The sequence below is a fragment of the Manis javanica genome, chromosome 7, assembly GCF_040802235.1.
Source record: "Manis javanica isolate MJ-LG chromosome 7, MJ_LKY, whole genome shotgun sequence".
NCBI classification, from domain to species: domain Eukaryota; kingdom Metazoa; phylum Chordata; class Mammalia; order Pholidota; family Manidae; genus Manis; species Manis javanica.
The window spans coordinates 55378-74919 of NC_133162.1; the positions used below are offsets into that span (position 1 = coordinate 55378).

A 19542-nucleotide genomic window follows, 5' to 3' on the forward strand; every position below is an offset into this window, starting at 1 on the left:
ACAACATGGATGGGTTCGCCACCCTGGAAGCTCTCCAAAATCCATATTTTGAGACACTGGTATGATGTATTACTAACTCCATTTTGATCCCCTCCCCTTTCTCTGGAGAATGGAGGGTTGAGGCTGACAATCTCAAGCTTCTAATCATGGCTTGGGCCTTCTGCCTATCAGACACCCAGCAGAACCCACACAGAACCACCTACTTAGAACAAAAGATACCTCTATTACTCAGGAAATCCCCAGAGCTTTAGGAGCCCAGTGTCAGGATTGAGGCACAGACCAACATACATGTGTTCTACTGTACTTCCATGTTCACGGTAGCACATCCCAGGGAGAGGGTTGGCAAGTCGTGCTTCCACTATCCCAGGAGAAGGAGGATTCAAAACAGAAACTAAATTGAGTTATACAAAAAATATAATGTATAATGTGTGACCCCAAGATGTACAGACTGAGATTCCAAATAAATGACCAATTTAGCTACAGTGACAAGTACCAGCTTCCACGGCTATTTGAGGGTCTGACAGGCTGTGTCTCTAACTGTCCATTTGCAGCTCTGGGTGGGGAGTGAAGGCCCCTCCCCCAGGGTGATGGAAAGAGCCTTGTGCTCAGAGGAGAAGCCTGTCTTTTTTAAAATTCCACATTAAATAATGTGAACATTAATAAAATACTAAGAATAGACTTGGGTGCAAATCTTGTGCATTGAAAATTATAAAACATTGATAATTTAAAAACTAAGAAAGATTGAATACATGTAAAGTCTACTCATGTTGATGGAAAGACTTAAACACTGTTAAGGTGACAATGACACAAATGCAACCTATAGAGTCAACGTGATTTCTTTGAAAATTCACAGGCTTTAATGTACCAGCTGATCCTGACACGTGGAATTTCAAGGGAACCCAAAGAGCCCTTGAAAACAATCTTGACAAAGAAAATCAAGCTGAAGGCGCATAGCCCCCAATTTCTAATCTTAGTACAAAGTAACAGTAAATAAAACACTGTGACACTGGCATAAACATACACAGTTGGCCCATGGACAGCAGGGGTGTGAACTGCCCAGGTCCACTTGAGGGGATTATTTTCCACAAATATATAGAAAAAATGTTTAAAGGCTTAAGATGATTTGAAACATTTGCTTTTTTCTAGCTTACCTTACTGTTAGAATACAGCACAAAACATGTATAATGTACAAAATATGCATTAATTGACTTTATATTATTGGTAAGTCTTTCAGTCAAAATAGGCAATCAGATTTAGGATAATACTTAAGTTTGGGGGAGTGAGATATTTTATGTGGATTCTGACTCTGTGGGATGTCAGCTACACAAACCCCCGTGTTGCTCAAAGGTCAACTGTATGTATACATCGACAAAACTGAGTGGAAAGCCCAGAAGTGACCCCAACCATCTAGAGTCAATTGCTTTCTAACAATAGTGGACAACATTAAATTAGGGAAAGAATGGTCTTTTCAGCAAATGGTGCTGGGCAAATGACTGTCCATGTATGGAGGAATGAAACTGAACCCTTAGCTCATATCACATACAAAAATTAACTCAAAACAGACAAAGGGCTTACATAATAGGTAAAATTATAGACTCTAGAAGAAAACATGAGGAGAAACATTCATGACCTTGGATTTAGCCATGGTTTCTCAGATCTGACACCAAAGGACAAGCAACAGAAGAAAGCATAAATCATGATTCCCCCAAATTAAAAACTTTTCTGCATCAAAAGTCACCAACCAGGAAGTGAAAAACAGCCACAGAATGGAAGAAAATATCTCCAGATTGTACATCTGACAAGAGCCTGTAACCCAGAAAACACCATAAACTTGTACAAGGCAACAAGACAACACCCAAATGTTTAAAGCGGATGAAAGATTCCAAGCAAGACATACAAATGTTCAACAAGCACATGAACACAGCATTACTTGCTATGGAAATGCAAATTAAACCACAGTGACCACCCCCTGCAAGCACACAGCAGTGGCCACACTCAGGAAAATTCAAAATCACGTGTTGCCAAGGATGTAGAGGAATTGGAGCCCCTAACCTTTGCTTGTGGAAATATAAAACATGCAGCTTGTGTACAACAGCTTGGCATTTCCTGATAATATATAATACAATTACCTAATTGTGGGTAAACACCCACTCCTAGATACATATACCAAAGAAATGAAAAAGCTGTTCAAACAGAAACTGGCCCATGAGTTCTTGGCAGCACTGCTCATCACAGCAAAAAGGTAGAAACAACTCAAATGCCCTTCAAGGGGTGAATGGATGAACAAAACAGGGTTGATCCATAAACTGCATTATTTCACCGAAATATAGACATAAAGAAAAATGGTCCAAGGCTGTTTTGAAAAACAGTGTGTGGGTACCATTTGCAACAACATGGATGCGAGCTGGAGGACATTATGCTCAGTGAAATAAGTCAGTCTGAGAAAGACAAATGCCAAATGATTTCCCTCATTTATGGAGTATAACAATGAAGCAAAACTGAAGGGACAAAATAGCAGCAGTCTCAGAGACTCCAAGAACAAACTAGTGTTTACCAAAGGGGAGGGGTGTGGGAGGGTGGGTGGGGAGGGAGAGGGAGAACGGGGTTGAGGGGTATTATGTTTAGTACACATGGTGTGGGGGGATCACGGGGAGAACAATGTAGCACAGAGAAGGCACATAGTGGATCTTGTGGCGTCTTACTACACTGATGGACAGTGACTGCATTGGGGTGTGGGTGGGGACTTGATAATATGGGTAAATGTAGTTAGTAACCACATTGGTTTTTCATGCCTCCATAAGAGTGTATATCAATCATGCCTTAATAAAAATTAATTAATTAATTAATTAATTAAAACAGTGGTGGGGGGGCATCCCCAGAAACTAGAGCACAGAATTAGCATATGATTAGCAATTCCATTTCTGGGCATTTGCTCAAATAACATGAAAGCAGGGACTTAGATATTTGCACACCCATGTTCACAGCTGCATGATTCACAACAGCCAAAAGGTGGAGACGACCTGGGTGTCCAGAGACACATGAAAAAAATGTGGTCTCTACACAACAAAGTAAACAAGGAGTCCTAGGACCTGCTACACAGATGGACCCTAAAACCATTATGCTCAGTGAAATGCACCCCTCAAAGAAGAACAAATATTATGTGATCCCACTTATGTGAGGTCCTGGAAAGCCCAACTGAGGTAAAGTCTCGGGAACAGTTCCAGAAAAAGGAAACTGCCTCAGGATAGAAAGACGTGTGCACACAGCTGGGGCGCGTGGTGACAGCTGAGGTGGGTCTGTGCACTGGATTATCATGTGGAGACCCTAAGACTTCCCTCACTTGGGGTCAGGTGGTGGTTCCCTGGGAATGTGTCCCTGTTTGGGGTAGGCGCTCCAGCATTTTGTGTGAAGTGGCAACTGTGGTAAAGTGAGGCGCTGGGGAATTCAGTATAAAGAGAATTTGTACTGACACTGCAAGTTTTCTGTATGCTTGAAATGGCTGGAAATTAATTTACTTTGCAAAACAACCATGAGAAAAGCATCACACCGCGTCACCAGGGGACAAGCCCTCCCCATTCAGTTCACCCGAAGGAGGCGCTACTCACCTTACAGGGGTCCAGGAGTCATTAGAGGATACCCTGTAGCCACTGGGCCTTAGGCATTGGGATGACCTGCTGTACAAACAGTGGGATTTTAGAATTCCAGTTTCCCACACCACTCCACCAAAGACCTTATTAGAACTAAAAATGAATTCAATAAACTTCTAAGATACGAAACCAACATAAAAAAAGTCAGTTGCTTGTATTCACTAATAACCAACCATCAGAGAGATTAAAACTGCATCATAAAGTATAAAGTGTTGTGGGTAAAATTGCAGTATTTCCAGAATCTCTTGCCTGGCCTCAGTGCATCTCCGTATCAGTCGGTGTTTCCAAGGGGTGGAGAGAAGTACTCCGTCTCTATATCAACAGGTAATTACAAGGGTGAGGGAGGGCACATCTGGACTGGAGAAGTTGGGTGGGGCCCCTTCTTCTGCAGCCAGGTTGTGAGAGACACTGGCGAGCAGAAGTGTATGGCTGCTAGTAAGTAATGAACTGGTTTCTCCCACTTTATTTCTCCCTTTTACTGATTTCGGTACAAAGGTACTTTGTCCCCGAAATTTCCCCTGGAGTTACAAGTACCTAAGAAGAAACTTAACCAAGGACGCGGGAGGCCTGAGCTCTGGAAACTGTGGACGCTGCGGACGTGGACGGGAAGAGTTAGATTATGACAAGTCTCCTCTGCCCACAGCAACGTGCAGAATCCGTGCCACCCCCACCGAAATTCCATCACACTTCTCATAGAGGCAGACACCTTACAGGCTGGATGGAACCCCACAGGACCCCAATCCCAAAACCGTTCTTGGAAAGAAGAGCTGGGGTGTCGCGCCCAGACTTCCCAGTACACTGCGGTGCTGCAGCACCTGAGACCCCGCGTGGCGCCGAAGCAGACGTGGGTGTGGAAACAGGCACCGGGTGCCCTAACCTGCTCTTCCTGAGGAGCCGACCACGAAGCCCCGGTCCCAGGCCGTGGGTAGGGGCCGCCCTTGGGGAGCCGGGCTGGGTCAGCGCCTCAATGCGCCCCGGGGGACTCCCAGGCGCCCCCCTCCCCGGGGGCCCTTCCCAGGAAACCGCCTGGTGTGCTCGGCACACAGCAAGAGCTGCGCCCCCGGTAAGCGGGCCGCCTCAGCAGCCAAGTTCCCTGACCCCACTCCCGTCTCAGAGCCTCGTTAGGAAGGACGCCTGGAGCAGGAGGGCGTCCCGCAGGTGCGGCCAATCTACCCGCCGCACGGGGCCCGGGGCGCGCGACGCGGAGACACAGGCTCCCGGGGACTCGCTGGACGCCCCGCACCTGCCTCGGCCCCGCCGTGCCCCGGCCCGAACTCACCCGCGCCCCGAACTCGCCCCGAGCACCGCCCGCCACGCCTGCAGCCCGAAATCACCCGCGCCCGCCGCGCCCCCAAACTCCGCGAAGATCCCGTTCCCCGCTGCCGGCCTTTCCTCCCCCGGCCCCTGTAGGGAAGCGCTTGGCAGGCAGTGCACGGGGAGCCTCTCCTCACCTTTCTGTCCCGCGGCTCCCGAGGAAACCGAGCTGTCACTGTGGACGCGGCCGGCGGGGTCCCGGGGCCGCAGCGGAGCCCAAGGAATCCCGGCTCCCGTTAGGAGAGCGGCAAAGTCCCGGGGCCTGACTGCGCGTGCGCTGCGCGTTTCCAAAATAGGGGCAGAGGCGCCGCCTCGTGGTTAAACGGATGAACCACAAATCTTTGTTAATTCAAACTCCCAATGGGCAGGACTGTTCCGTGTCTTCAATTCGTTGGAGACCATACGGAATGAAATGAAGGTAGACACAGGCTGTACAGCTTACACGAAAACTCACTCAGAATTGTCCATAGACAAATTTTAGATGGAAAATTATAAAAATCTTAGTTAAAAGCTAGAAAACCTACACAATCTTGCTGATGACTTATAACAGTCAACACCAAAAGTGTACCAAAGAAAAATAACTAATCACGTGGGCTTTATATAATTAAAATTTTCTACTCTAAAAGACCTTGCTCGGAGAAGCCAAAGACAAGACGGAAACTGGGAGAAAATATTTTCAAAATACGTATTTGATAAAGGATTAGTACTCAGGATATACAGAAATCCATAAAACAAAAAAGAACCATTAAAAAACATTTTACCATTAGAAAAAGATTCTCACCTTAGGATCCAAGAAGTGCACCTCCCATATTTACACAACTGCTTTGAACCACTATCCCAACCATAACCATCATGCAATTTTATGCAGCAGCACAATGGCTAAAAACTTAGAGATGTCAGAATGTTCTCCAGTAAATGAACGGATATGCAAATTGTGGTACACCCACGGGAAGGGGAGCAGACTATGCTTCTTTGGCACAGGATTATGTTCGGCTGATTAACTATTTTTAAAAACAGAGGATAATCTCTGGAAATTGAAAAGTTGCCCTGTTATAAGGAGCATTTGCTTTTATGCAGGAAATCCACATGTGTAAGGGTGCCTCCCCCTGTACTAGGAATGGAAGGATAACCAAATCTCTAGAAACTTTCATCAGTGGAGTTTGGCCTCGGCTCAAATTTGCATGACAACCATGCACTTGTGTTTATCCTGTTTAGTCTGATAACCTCCCAGTAACCTAGCTTCCCTCCTTCCCTAACACCTTTCTGGTTTTTAGCTGAAGATAGCTTTTTAGGTGGTAACTTGGGTCATTTTGGGGAGCTACTCAGCGTTCCTGGGTATCTCCCATGCACTCGGGAAGTATACATGTCATTACATTTCTGTCTACTTTTCTCCTGTTGAGCATTCTTTACTGTGGGCAGGCGGAGCAGCTGTCTCAGGCAGGAACCGAGAAGGGCAGGGGGGATATTCTGCCTCCCTTACACAAGGAATGGAAACTATTCAGCAACAGAAAGGAAGGAACCGCCAACCCGTGCAGAGACGTGGGTGAATCTGCTTGCATGATGCTAAGTGACAGGAGCCAACCTGAAGAGGCCACACACTGTGAGACCCCGTGTACATGACACTCTAGACAAGGCACAGCTACGGAGGTGGTAAACGGCCCATGGTGGGGAGTCTGGAGTGTCCCATGGGACCCTCCAGTGAGGGACACTGGCCACTATGTGTTTGTCTAAACCCATAGATCCTTAGAGCCCAACAATTAAATCATAATCTATTCAAATTAAGTCAGTTAGGATGTGAGAGTGTCCAAGGGTGGAATACAAAATTTAACAAAGAATCTAACTGTATTAGAAATGTCTGGGGGAAAGCTCACTGTTGGTGATGAGACCTAAGGAAACTGGGAAATGAACAGAATCTGTAGACTAAAGGGAAAATGTACTGTACACAGATAGGAGACTGTGTTTTATCAGCTATTTCGATGCAGGTCCTTGCTGACAACCCTGAAAATACTACATCTGTAATCTGGGATGAGCAGTGGATTACGTAAGTGACAGTCGGAGCCAGGTTTCTCCCTGTTGGAGGCGGAAGTTACCGGTAAGCAAGGGGAGAAGGTTACAAGATCTATGCGATCATAGATCAGGCTGGAGACCTGCAGCTTGGTGTGGATGTGGGAAGCTCCACACACAAATCTTCATAGCTAGGCGCGTGAACATTGTGAAAGACGGACACTACCGGAGCCGTGTCAGAGTGTAGGTGAAGCGGCAGCTGGCGAGAAACCGCCTCACCCACCTTTGTCTGAACTGGGCCAAAACGTTTGGAATGCACAAAACAGCCATCGTTTGAGTGGCCAGCAAGAGGACAGGCATCTGATGAAAAAATGTGATGGATGTGGACTTCCACAAGATAGACTCAGTGGCCAATATGTAACCCAGAGTAGATCGGCTTGTTAAGACACCCATAGAAAGTTATTTTCTGTTTTTAGTTCATCTAACTGCCCGCCTTCCTTTTTCTCATAGAACCCCTTGTTTTCACCCTACAACTGGGAACACTATTTGGGTACCTACCTGAATCTGCGCTCTCCAAACTGAAATTATGTAATCCCGACTAAACTCTAGGTTGCCTCTCTGCAGGTGTTTCTTTTCAGATTGCAGACTGTGACTGACCACACACACCACACCACACACACACACACACACCACACACACACACACACACACACCCACACACACACACACACACACACACACACACACACACACACACACACACACACACACACACACACACACACACACACACACACACACACACACACACACACACACCCTGCGTGGTCCACTGAGCACATGCAGCTCCCACAGATACCCTAACCCGTACCCTAACCAGTGCCTGTTCCCTGACCCGCACCCTAACCCTACCACCCCTCCCAAACCCGCACCCTAACCCTGACCCCTAGAATTCCCTCCCCGCCGCCCTGGTGACGGTAGCTCCGCCGGCGCCCGCAGCCCAGGAGCCCGGCGAAGAGCACGGGGCTGAGGGTGAGGGAGCCGCAGGAGGAAGGCAGGAGTTGTCCTGAGTCCAGGCGCTGTGGGCGGGGAGGCGGCACAGCGACAGGACGGGGAACGGCCCGCCGGCGACAGGCGGGCGACGGGGGCTGGGAGCGAGCCGAGCCCCTCCAGGGGGGCCGGCAGGTAACGGAGCCCCGCGCGGCGCGGGGACGGACCGGAAGGGAGCCCCCGGGGGGAGGCTGCAGGGCACAAGGGACAGACACGCAGACAGCAACGGGCGGCTGACCCGGCTACGAGCTGCTGCGCCTCAGCACAGAGGCAGGACGCGCCAGGAGCAGAGCGAACCGTGCGCCTGTGAACACAGGAATCTACGGAGAGCCACGGCCACCGGCGGACCTGCGCGGGGAGAGACGGACAGAGGCGGGGAATCACGGACAGAGGCGGAAATTGACGGAGACGGAGATTGGCGAGGAGAGGCGGGGGATGACGAAGACTAACGGAAAGACACGGAGAATGGCGGAGAGAGACGGGGAATGACGGACAGTGGCGGAAATTGACGGAGAGAGACGGAGATTGACGGGGAGACCCGAGGAATGACGAAGACTGACGGAAAGAGACGGAGAATAGCGAAGAAAGACGGGGAATGACGGACAGGGGCGAAAATTGACGGAGAGAGGCGGAGATTGACGGGAAGACGCGAAGGACGACGAAGACTGACGGAAAGAGACGGAGAATGGCGGAGAGAGACGGAGAATGACGGACAGGGGCGAAAATTGACGGAGAGAGACGGAGATTGACGGGGAGAGCCGAGGAGTGACGAAGACTGACGGAAAGAGACGGAGAACAGCAAAGACTGGGAATGACGGACAGGGACGGAAACTGACGGAAAAAGGCGGAGATTGACGGGGAGAGGCGAGGAACGACGAAGACTGACGGAAAGAGACGGAGAATGGCGGAGAGAAACGGGAAATAACGGAAAAAGATGGAGAAGGGCTGGCGGCTCACTAGAGACCTGACGTGCAGGTTCCCGTTCGTCCACTCACAGGCCCGCAAGCGCATCTCGACCCCACAGGCGTGGCTCCGGGGACCCGATGCCTCCCCTACTGGGTCGGGGTGCCATGTCCTCGCCCCTCAAACTTCGCGCCTGAGCCTGACATTAGGGTACCGTCATTCTCCAGAGCGAGCAAGGAGCAATTTCTGCTTATGGTGCTGACATTTAACCGTCTAACCTGCTGACCGTGTCTAGTGGCTCCGTTCAGCGGCATAAGCACTTTCCGCGTTTTGCACCCACCGCCAGCCCCGCACTCTCCATCCCCCAAACCCGACTCTGCAAGATGAGGCCCCGCCCCGACAACTCTCCCTGTTCTGCAAGGCAGCCCCAGGTGCGCAGTCCCTGCAGCGGCTGCACGAACGGTGTACACACGCTCTGCATTGAGGACCAAGCAGAAAAGGAGCAGGCGGAGGCGGCCCGGTGCCCCAGCCAGTGCCCCCAGCTCCAGGCCTAGATCGGCCCTTCCTTTCGGCTCTGCACGGTTCCCTGCTTCTCCAGGTGTCCGTGGCCCCTCCAGCACATTAGCGCCTTGCTTAAGCTACTCGAGAGCCCTGTCTTTGCAGTTACACCACACCAGAGTGTGCACCCCAGTGTGCTCTTCCCGGTCCTCCAGAGAATGGCAACAAAGTGCTCGTAGCCTGGGTGCTCTAGTCCCAGCCTTGCTGCAGTCTGGCCTCCACCCATCACACACGGGCAAATATAGGGGGAGGATAATGGGGGGACTCAATGAGATGACCCTCTATAGGCCCAGGAACACCCAGTGGTCCCACAGGGAGCACAGAGGCACCCACACTTCTCCCTGCAAGCCCTTAGAAAGCCCCATCCTGCCAATGCCTCCAGTTCACGCTTTAGTGAGGCACTGATTTCCTATGTTTGTGGTACTTTGTTACACCAACTCCTCGATGCTAATGCAAGCTATCTCTGTCACTCCTGTTGGGGAGGAATTTGGTTTGCGGATGCAGGGAAGTCAGAGTTCCAGGTGAGGAAGGAATTCATTAAAACCTGAGTATCAGGGAATGACAGCTGCCTTGCAGGCAGCAGAGAGTAAGGAAGAACGGAGACATAATGGGGAGCTCATTGAACTGCTGCTCAGCATATGGAACATCCCCTGCTAACTCCTGAAGCCTGTGCCACCTGGCATCCAGTGTCTGCTTGGATCTGCACAGACCCAAAAAGTCACGACTTTATTTTGGAAGCGTCCTGGAAAAACTGGACTTCCAGAGCAGTGAACATTGGAGTCCATAGTAATGTGTAGCTCACAGCCCCCAAGACTGCATGTGCATCCAGGTGATCCCATTGTGGGGGAGCCTTGCAGCTGCTGGCCAGTGCCTGTTTCCATTTTTCTGCTGGTGTCTACACTGCACTTCCCAGCCCATCCCCACCAGCAGGGTGGGCACCATGTCTCTAGGTTTCCTATGAGGAAGTGGGTGGGCTTGATGAGGGCCTCTGCCAGCCCAGGTCTTAGGATGAAGGATGCGGTTCACACATGGTCACCCTGGCAGCCCTATACCCCTTGCTGGCGGGGAACCCTCCAGCCTGGAGGAAGAAGGAAAAACAAGATGGATGCAGCGGGACTCTGAGACCCACCTGCCCCAGGCGCTCATGTGGAGGGAGTGGTCCTTGACCTCTCAGCCCCTCCTGTGCTGGCACGCTCTGTTGCAGTAGCAGTCTTTGGCCCTGAAAAGAAAGGTGCTTTGCAAGCCTGTCTCCAACTGTAACAGAAAATAAGGCTTGATTTAACCCACAGTTCTGAAACCACAGCCCACACTGAAAAGATGACTCTCAGATCATAATTCAGATAATGTTGCTTAAAAGCAGTGGCACCTTTAGGAGGACCACAGGGAGTCCAGCTCCCCAATTCCTGCCTTCTGCTCTGAGAAATTTCCTTGACAACCTTAACAGGCCTGGGCTCCCTTTCCTTGACAACCATCTTTCTCAATTGTCCAAGCTTTCTGGCTTCAAACACTCCTGCTTCAGCCTTGCTGAGCCTAAGGTGACAGTGCTGTCATTTTGTCCAGTGACTGATTCTTCTATACCTATAATTATTGGTACAATAATGCTATTAATGGCAAGATTCCATAAGATGCTTCCTGAGGTAACTACTCTGGACTCAGCGCTAGGTCCCTTTTGCTGAGGGAAAGGGTGGCCTAAGTGCTTTCATGGGCCTCAAGTTAGAAAGTCACTTTCTGACTGAGCCCAGCCTTGATCCCTCCCATCAAAGGTGCTGCCAGGGTCCTCATTCTGCCCCCACCACCATCCCACAGTTGCTGGCAGTGCCAGTCAATATAGGGTCCTGGTCATCTCCTAAAATAAAGCATCATTTTCTGGGCCCCAAAAGATATTCCCCCAGAACATGTGAATGGGACCTTATTTGGGAAAAGGGTGTTTGAAGATGGGACTAAGTGCAAAATCTGAGATGAGGTCATCCTGGATGAGGGTGGCCAGTAATCTACGACTGGTGCCCTTATAGGAGTCAGAAGAGGAGAGACCCAGAGAGGAGAAGCCATGTGGACACACAGGCAGAGACGAGAGGGATGTGGCCACACTCACAGGGCCACCCGGAGTCCCCCAGGAGCTAGAAGAAGCCAGAAGGAGCCTCCCCTGGAGCCAGCAGAGGGAGCGTGGCCCTGCCCACACCTTGAGTTTGGACGTGTGGTCTCCAGAACCAAAAGAAGATAAATGTCTGCTGTTAGAAGCCATCTGGATTATGTAATGTGTTATTGCAGACATGAAAACATAGCCAGGGAGACAGCATGCCCTCCTCTGTGCTCTGATGCAGTAAAAAGATAACATAAAATGCTGAGACTTGGGGACTGTGAATGGACGATGCATAAGATCTGTTGGTGACCTATTGTTGCCCGTCTAAAAGGCTATCATTATGTCAAAATAAACAACAGAAATTCTCAGCAAACATTGTATGTTCATGCTTGATAAGGCATTCTTACTTAATGGTGTCGATTCCTTTGGGATGAACGTGATGAACTTGGTGCAGTCACACCTGCCTTTATCTCAGGTGATCAAAAGGACATTTAAGCACAAGTAACAGTAACACTAGACAAAGGAGGTCACAGCGAACTGAGAAGCTCTGCACAGTGGAAACAAGTTGCTCAGTGGGAAGGAGACCCGCAGGAGACACAGGGAGCCCAGGCAGCCTACCTGTAATGTGGACAAAGGACCAGAGAGACATTTGTCCAATGAGAAGCACAGTTGGCCAACAGACATATGAAAAGGTGCTAACACCTGTCATCATGAAGAAAAGCGAACCAAAACCACAGTGAGATGCGTCTTCCACCCAGTAGGATAACCACTATCAAAAACCAAAAGACAAGTGTAGGTGGAGAAACTGGAGGCCGTGTGCACTGCTGGCAGGAATGTAAAATGGTGCAGCTGCTGTGGAAGACAGTACGGCGATTCCTCAAAACACTGAGCATACAATTACCATCATCACCGAGCAATGAGACTTCTGGGTACATGTCAAAAGAACTGGAAGCGGGATCTCAGAGACATCTGCACAGCCATGTTCACTGCAGCATTATTCACAGTGGTGGCCAAGCGGTGGAAGCAACACAAGTGTCCGCTGGCAAATGGGCAAAGGAAACACAGCCCAACCACAGTGGAACACTGTTCAGCCTTAAAGAAAGAAATCCCATCACATGTCACAACATGAGGACATGATGCTGAGTGTAACAAGCTGGACACAGAGAGACAAGTCCTGTATGATTTCATTCATAGGGGATACCTGCCATCATCAAAATCATGGAAACAAAAGCAGGGGCAGGTTGCCAGGGTCTGGGGAGGGGAGTGGGGAGCAGTTCCATGGGGCCAGAGTTCAGCTCTACTAGATGACAATGTTCTGGAGATCTGTTCCCCAACAGTAGGATAGTGTCAATGGTCCTAAAATGTGCTTAAATACTGCTGGGAGGGTACATTTTGTTTTATGCTTTTTACTACAATTAAAAATACTCTTTCTTTATGGCCAAGTTCACATTGTACTTTCTCTTCCTAGTAAATGTGGAAACAAACCTTACTGTAACGTGGCTTTACTGTCTGGGGCAGAAGCTCTAAGGCTTTCAGAGGAAAGGGCTGTGGATTTTGCTAAATGCCAGCACCTGGAGTGGGGAGAGCAGGACATGTGGAAGGTGTACCTGGAGTGAGTATCTTTGCCAGGAGCCCACTGTCATGTGTGATCCAGCCCCAAATGAAGGCAAATGCAGGAGAGGGGCTTGGCTGAGTTGGAGGGGGCCCGACCTGGAAGAGATGCTAAAAACCCTGAAATGAACCAGCTGCTTGACATGGGTGACCCCACGGCTCTGCACACCAGCGGACCCCCACCAGGCTCTGATGAGCCTGCAATGGCCCCAACTCGCACAGAGGTGTAAAAAGGGCCCAGAGGTCTTCTCACTGTTCACACCAGAGCTGCTCCCCAAATCAAGGCCTCAGACCTGGGACAGAGGGACAACGCAGGGATGTGGGGCTGCAGATGGGGACTGGAGTGGGACACATGCCTCCCCAACCCCAGGTCCGGCAACCAGGGGGGATTAAAGCCTGACCAAAAAACAAAAGCCATATTCCCCAAACGAGCTGCTGAGGCACATGAACCCCCCATGAAAATACAGCCCATGAGCACAGGGCCCCATGAGCAGAGGGTCCCCCATGAGAACAGAGGCCCATGGGCAGGACTCCCCATGAGCACAGGACCCCCATGGGCACAGGGGGAATGGAGGGTGAAGGGAGGGAAGGGGGAGGGGAGGGCAGAGAGGGGAGGGAAAAGGGGACTGGGTGGGGTGAAGGTGTGGAGCTGATGGGCCTAAGTGGAGGGGGCAGAGAAGAAGATGGCGGGTGGGGCAGGAGTGGTGGTGACCTCAGCCAACCCCAGAACTCCTGCAGCCACAGTGAGACAAGGCCCCAGAGAGGTGTGGAGACCTCAACCCACTGGCAACCCCAAAGGACCCTGTCTGTTCTGGGGGGCTCTCAGCAGGCATGGGGGGCACAGTGACAGGGCTAGTTGCCCCACAGACATCCCAGGGAGCAGACTGGGAGGGAGGCGGGAAACAGCCAGCCTGGCTCCTGGTGCCCCTGGGTCTGTGCGCGCTCCTGCCCTGAGAATCCACGCCCACCCACTGTGGGGCCCACCACCAGGGCAGGTCCAGGGCCACTCAGCACTAGGAGGGCCGGGACACCTGAGGAAAAGGCCTGGCCACGAGGGGTCCGTCCTGCTCAGAGACACTCCTCCTAAAAGATTCCTTGTATTTTCAAGATTTAAAGCAATTTTCTAGTTCCTCCTTTTCACACAGAAAACGAAGATTCTGAATGTGGTTTAATCATGAATAATTCATAAACTTAAATACATTCACTAAAAAATAAAAAAAGGAAAAGTAGATATTTATTGAGAGGGAAAGGAGAACCATCTCCCACATTAGAGCTCTGGTGTTGAATGTTCAGTGCGATTTGATATATTTTAATTGCTGTTACTCTAACACCCTTACCTTTGAAAATTCTTCGGGTGTGCTTCCCTGTTCTACCTCAATTAGCTGATAAATCACACAAACCAATAACCAAGGGCCTTGGTTATTGTAGGAGTGAAGCCTTTAAAATGGTATCATTCTTCTGATACTGCTTTTGTGTGTGACGCTTTTACTAAGAAAAAAGTCATTATGCGTGTGCCTTGCACATTTATGTGAAATATAGTTGACATTGCTGGTCTTATTTATTCTTATTGAAAAGGAAAAAAGACATTATTGTAGCTTCGGCTCACTTTGAGAGTGTCCACTTTTTCTCAAAATACTTCCTCATACTGTGGCCACCTCTGCCTGTATCAGAATCATCTTGATTAAATGCTTCACAGTTGTCAAAAACAAGCCTGACATCGACAGCAAAGGCTTCCAGGTTTGGATACCTGAAAGAAAACACATGATTTAGAGGTTCTTTTGTAGCGTGGCTTTGTTTTGTAAACACATGAAATGATAATAAAAGGTAAAATAAAAAGTAAAACTGAAAAGGTAAAAGAAAAAAAAGATAATTGCATTTAAGCAGAAATAAAACACCTTATATCCTCTTACAAATGGAACATTTTAAAACTTTCATGTGTTCTGGACTATAAAGGATATAGACAGGTTAAATGGAAAAAAATAGATTTCTCAGAAGATCAAGATATATTTCAACTAACTAGCATTTCTTCCCCCATCCAATTTCTGGTTTGACTTGAATCACAATTCCATCCCAGGACTCATCCCACTTGACTAGTTTAACTTTTCTGACCAATTGTAACACTTGTAGTACCCTATGACCCACATTCAAAACAACTGTTTCATTAGAAATAAAGTCAATGCCCTCCTATGCACGATATACATTACAGCTGCCCTGGAGCCTTCACATACATCCCAGGACATGCCACTCAATGTTAAATCTTCCCCATTTCCTCTTTCTCTTCTCTTTTCAACCGTGCTCTTTTCTCAAGCAATGGATTATGATGAACCCAACAAAACAGCACGTGTTATCCCTTCACAGAGAAACACTACAAGGATCTGCCCTTCCATTGGAAGCGCTGTGGTGTCTGTGCTTTTTTGGGGCGATAAACCTGATTCTCTTTCTCTGTAAGAGCAGAGAAGACAGAATGGTGAATGCCACCTGCCTAAGTTTTTGGTATAAAAGGACTGCCTTGTTTCAAGCCAACTCAGTACATTTTGAAGGAGGGCTTTTGGATATCCAAACTTAAATTAATTCTAATATATGATGTATAAGCTGAACACTAATTTACCTTTTAGAAATACCTATGAAGTACACACTGGAGCTCTGAGACCTGGTAAAAGTGGAACTATTTCTTTCATCAAATACCTTGTATACTCTTTTTCACTCTCTCATTATGACATGCAATAATAAGAGAATTAAGTCAGTACTTACGTAACCTCACCCATTTTCCTATTCTTCTGGGAATTATTATTTTTATTCAGATGACATTCACATAACAAAAGTGGCCATTTTAAGGTACATAATTCAGTGGCACTTTGCATATTCCACACATTCTACTACCACCACCTCTATGTAGTTTCAAAACATTGTCATTACCCTAAAGTGAAACCTCATACCCAACCCATTAAACAGTTACTCTCCATTCCTCCCTATCCCAGTCCCTGGAAACAACTAATCTGTTTTTCTGTCTCTGTGGATTAACTTATTCCAAGTATTTCATAAAAATAGAATCATACAACATATGAGAATAGTTTTTATAAAATATTTTAATGTTACTTTGAGAAATATTTCGCTCTTTAGACTCTTCCTTACTACAAGAAAAGGTTAATGATTAATGCCAGGGAGAGCGGAATCCAGGAAAAAATTCTCGGTGAGATTCTAGGTGCGGTGAGTGCAGTGCTCACATCTCTGCCGTCCCTTCACAGGACAGGGCAGCTGACAGAACCCAGACTCTTTAAACTAGGCACCTCCTCCCCTGTTCTATAAATTTCTGATATAAATATTTGAAATATTGTTGTGAGTTTTGTTTCCAGCTCATTAGTTTGGGCTTAATCGAACAACTTGAAGGTAGAGGAGCTTGAATCCACTGAATTTTGCCTCCGACACAGCTGGCGTCATGAACAGGATCATACAGAACTGCTCCCCTCCACCTGCCTCCCTCTGCTATGTTCCTCCTCCATTCACCAGGACTCATTCTCAAAAGGGAGCTCCAATTTTTGTTAATGTCTAAGCTCTGTTTTAATGTTTGAACCTGTGTGTTTTGGGGATTTTGAGGCTGAAGTTCATCCAGGAACTGGAGAATCGCAGAAGATAAAGTCAAGAGTTGCAAACACTATTTTTTGGAAAACTTTAAGGAGAACGGGTATTATGTCTTCTCTGTGTGTCTGATAAAATTCCGAGGTAAATCCGTCCGGCCCGGGGGTTTTGTTCTTGGGTAGTTTTTTGATTACCATTTCAATTTCTTTGCTCGTAATTGGTTTGTTTAACTTTTGTGTTTCTTCCTTGGTCAGTCTTGGAAGGTTGTGTTTTTCTAGAAGTTGTCCATTTCTTCTAGGTTTTCCAGCTTGTTGGCATATAGGTTTTCATAGTAGTCTTTATTAATTCTTTGTATTTCAGTGGAGTCTGTCGTGATTTTTCCATTCTCATATCTGATTCTGCTGATTTGTGTTGATTCTGAAGGGCCCCCACCCATAAGATGGTGAACTTCCGGCTTCTCTTCGGGGAGGGGGGGGAGGGTCCTCAGTTCCCGCCGGCACCACCTGAAGCCCAATCACCTCTCGCCCCCCTCCCAATCCCAGCACCTAGCCAATAGCCACCAGCCCCGTAGAAGTAACACCACAATCACCTCATGCCCCTTCCTATATAACCCAGCACCTTTCCCTAATAAAGTGGAATTCTCTGGTGAGTTGCTGCTGTGTCGCTCCTTCCTTTCACTGGTGCCAAAACCCGGGAGATGGGACGGGACACCCCAACTGGGCCCTGTCTTCCCCACCGACACCAGCAGCAGCTTGCCCTTGCCCTCTTTTTCCGGTGCTGGCTCCTCACACTCACCACTCCTCTCTGGCCTTTGGGTAAGTTTTCCCCCGAAGCTGGCCGCTCTTCCCCGAGCTATCGCAGCGCCATTGACCATGATCGTCCGGAAAGGCCCTGAAGCTCGGGGACAAGGAGGGAACTCTCCCCGCCTCAGGCCTTCACGGCTGCGGTGGACCCTCAGGCCCCTCTCCTCCAACCGCCATACACGAGGTGACTCCTTTGCGGATGAGAACGCTCACTTTTCCGCCTCCTCCTTCCATTCCTTCTGCCGAAAATTCCTAGTACTAGGTCCCCGTTGACTCCGGCACTCTGCCTTCTTAGGGAAGTCTGGGTGACGACCCACACTTCCTAAGAAACTCCAACTCGTATACGAGTTTCCGCAGACCACCAAGGATCATCGGGGACGCCCTTTGTCTCCCTGCAGTCTGCCCCCAGTCCGAGGATCTCCAATCGTCTTCCCATGTCTCCTTCTCTGTCCTTTAGCCTTGGAAGCCTCCTCATCCCTCCCTGAAACTTCACCTCTTGAATGCCTGCTCAAGCATCTGGCTACCCTCTCCCTGACGCCTGATATAAAACCAAAACTTCTCCATAAATACTGCTCCCAAGACTGGCCGACATACCCCCTAGACAATCACAACCAATGGCCCGCAGGGGGAACTCTTGATCCTAACATCACTCGTGATCTCTTTAACTACTGCCAGCGCCTGAAAAAATGGAAGGAGATTCCCTATATTGAAGCTTTCTGCCTCCTCCCCCCGCCCCCTCGCCGCTGCCGCCTCCTCCTCCCCACCCCGCCTCCCACCAAGTTCTCATAGCCTGCAAGCCGTCTCTCCTGGCAGAAGCCTCCCGCCCATCCCTCCCCTTTCCTCCACCACCACCACCAAGCCTCCCGGTCACTCCCTTCCCCTTCTCCTACAACAGCCCTTCTCCCTTCCTCCCCTCCTCCGCCTTCGTCCCCCTCACCTGCCCCTCCCCCGTGGATTGAGCCTGAGCCTTTCAGCCCCCCTTTAACTAGGTCCCCGGGGGCCTCCTCCATCTTTGCCCTCATCACCTGTTTCTCCCCCACAGACTGAGCCAGAACCCTTCAGTCCCCCCCCTCAGACTTGGTCCTGAGGGCCTCCCAAAATTATCGCCCCCCCCCTCCAGGAGGTAGCAGTATCCAAAGGCATCGTGCACATTCACGTCCCTTTCTCCTTAAGAGATTTAGCCCAACTTGAGAAACGCCTAGGCTCCTTTTCCACTGATCCCACGACATGTATCAGGGAGTTTCAATGGACCCTCCAGTCATACAGCCTCACACATCATCACATTTTCATGCTCCTGGCCAATACCCTCCTCCCTGAAGAGCGTAGACGAGTTTGGGACTTTGGCCAAATGCACGCTACCGAAACCCACAGGACTGACCCCACCTATCCCCCTGGCCCCACTGCTGTCCATGAACAAGACCCACACTGGGATTATATCACCGCCGTGGGTCTCCGCTCTCGAGATATTTTCGCCTCCTGCCTAATAGCAGGTCTGAAAAAGGCAGCTCGTAAAGTAGTCAATTTTCAAAAGCTCCAAGACATAATTCAAAGGAGGGAGGAAACTCCATCTGAGTTTAGACTCACTCAAGCCCTATTACAGTATACCAGCCTGGACCCAGAAATGCCTGTCGGAAGACATGTCCTTATGACATACTTCCTAGCTTAAAGCTACCCCGACATTAAAGCTGAACTCAAAAAGTTAGAACAGGGCCCCACTACCCCACAGACTGAGATCCTAACAGTGGCCTTTAAAGTCTTCCATAACCGGGAGGAGGAGAAAGAACGCCGTAAACAAAAGGCTGATCAGGCCAATTTCCAAATGTTGGCCCAGCTGATAAAACCACAACCTGGGCACCCCTCTACAAACAAGCGCCCCCCAGGAGCTTGTTTCAAGTGCGGACAAGAACAACATTGGTCAAGGGCATGCCCCTCCCCGAGATCTCCTACCACCCTATGCCCCAGATGCCACAAAAAGGGCCACTGGGGGTCTGATTGC

At 49.2% G+C, this 19542-nt stretch overlaps 1 pseudogene; it reads right to left on the reverse strand.

Annotated features, from left to right (window-relative positions):
* Window positions 1–14379: 14379 nt before the first annotated feature.
* LOC140850534 (uncharacterized) overlaps window positions 14380–19542 on the reverse strand; it is a 69177-nt pseudogene continuing 64014 nt past the window's right edge.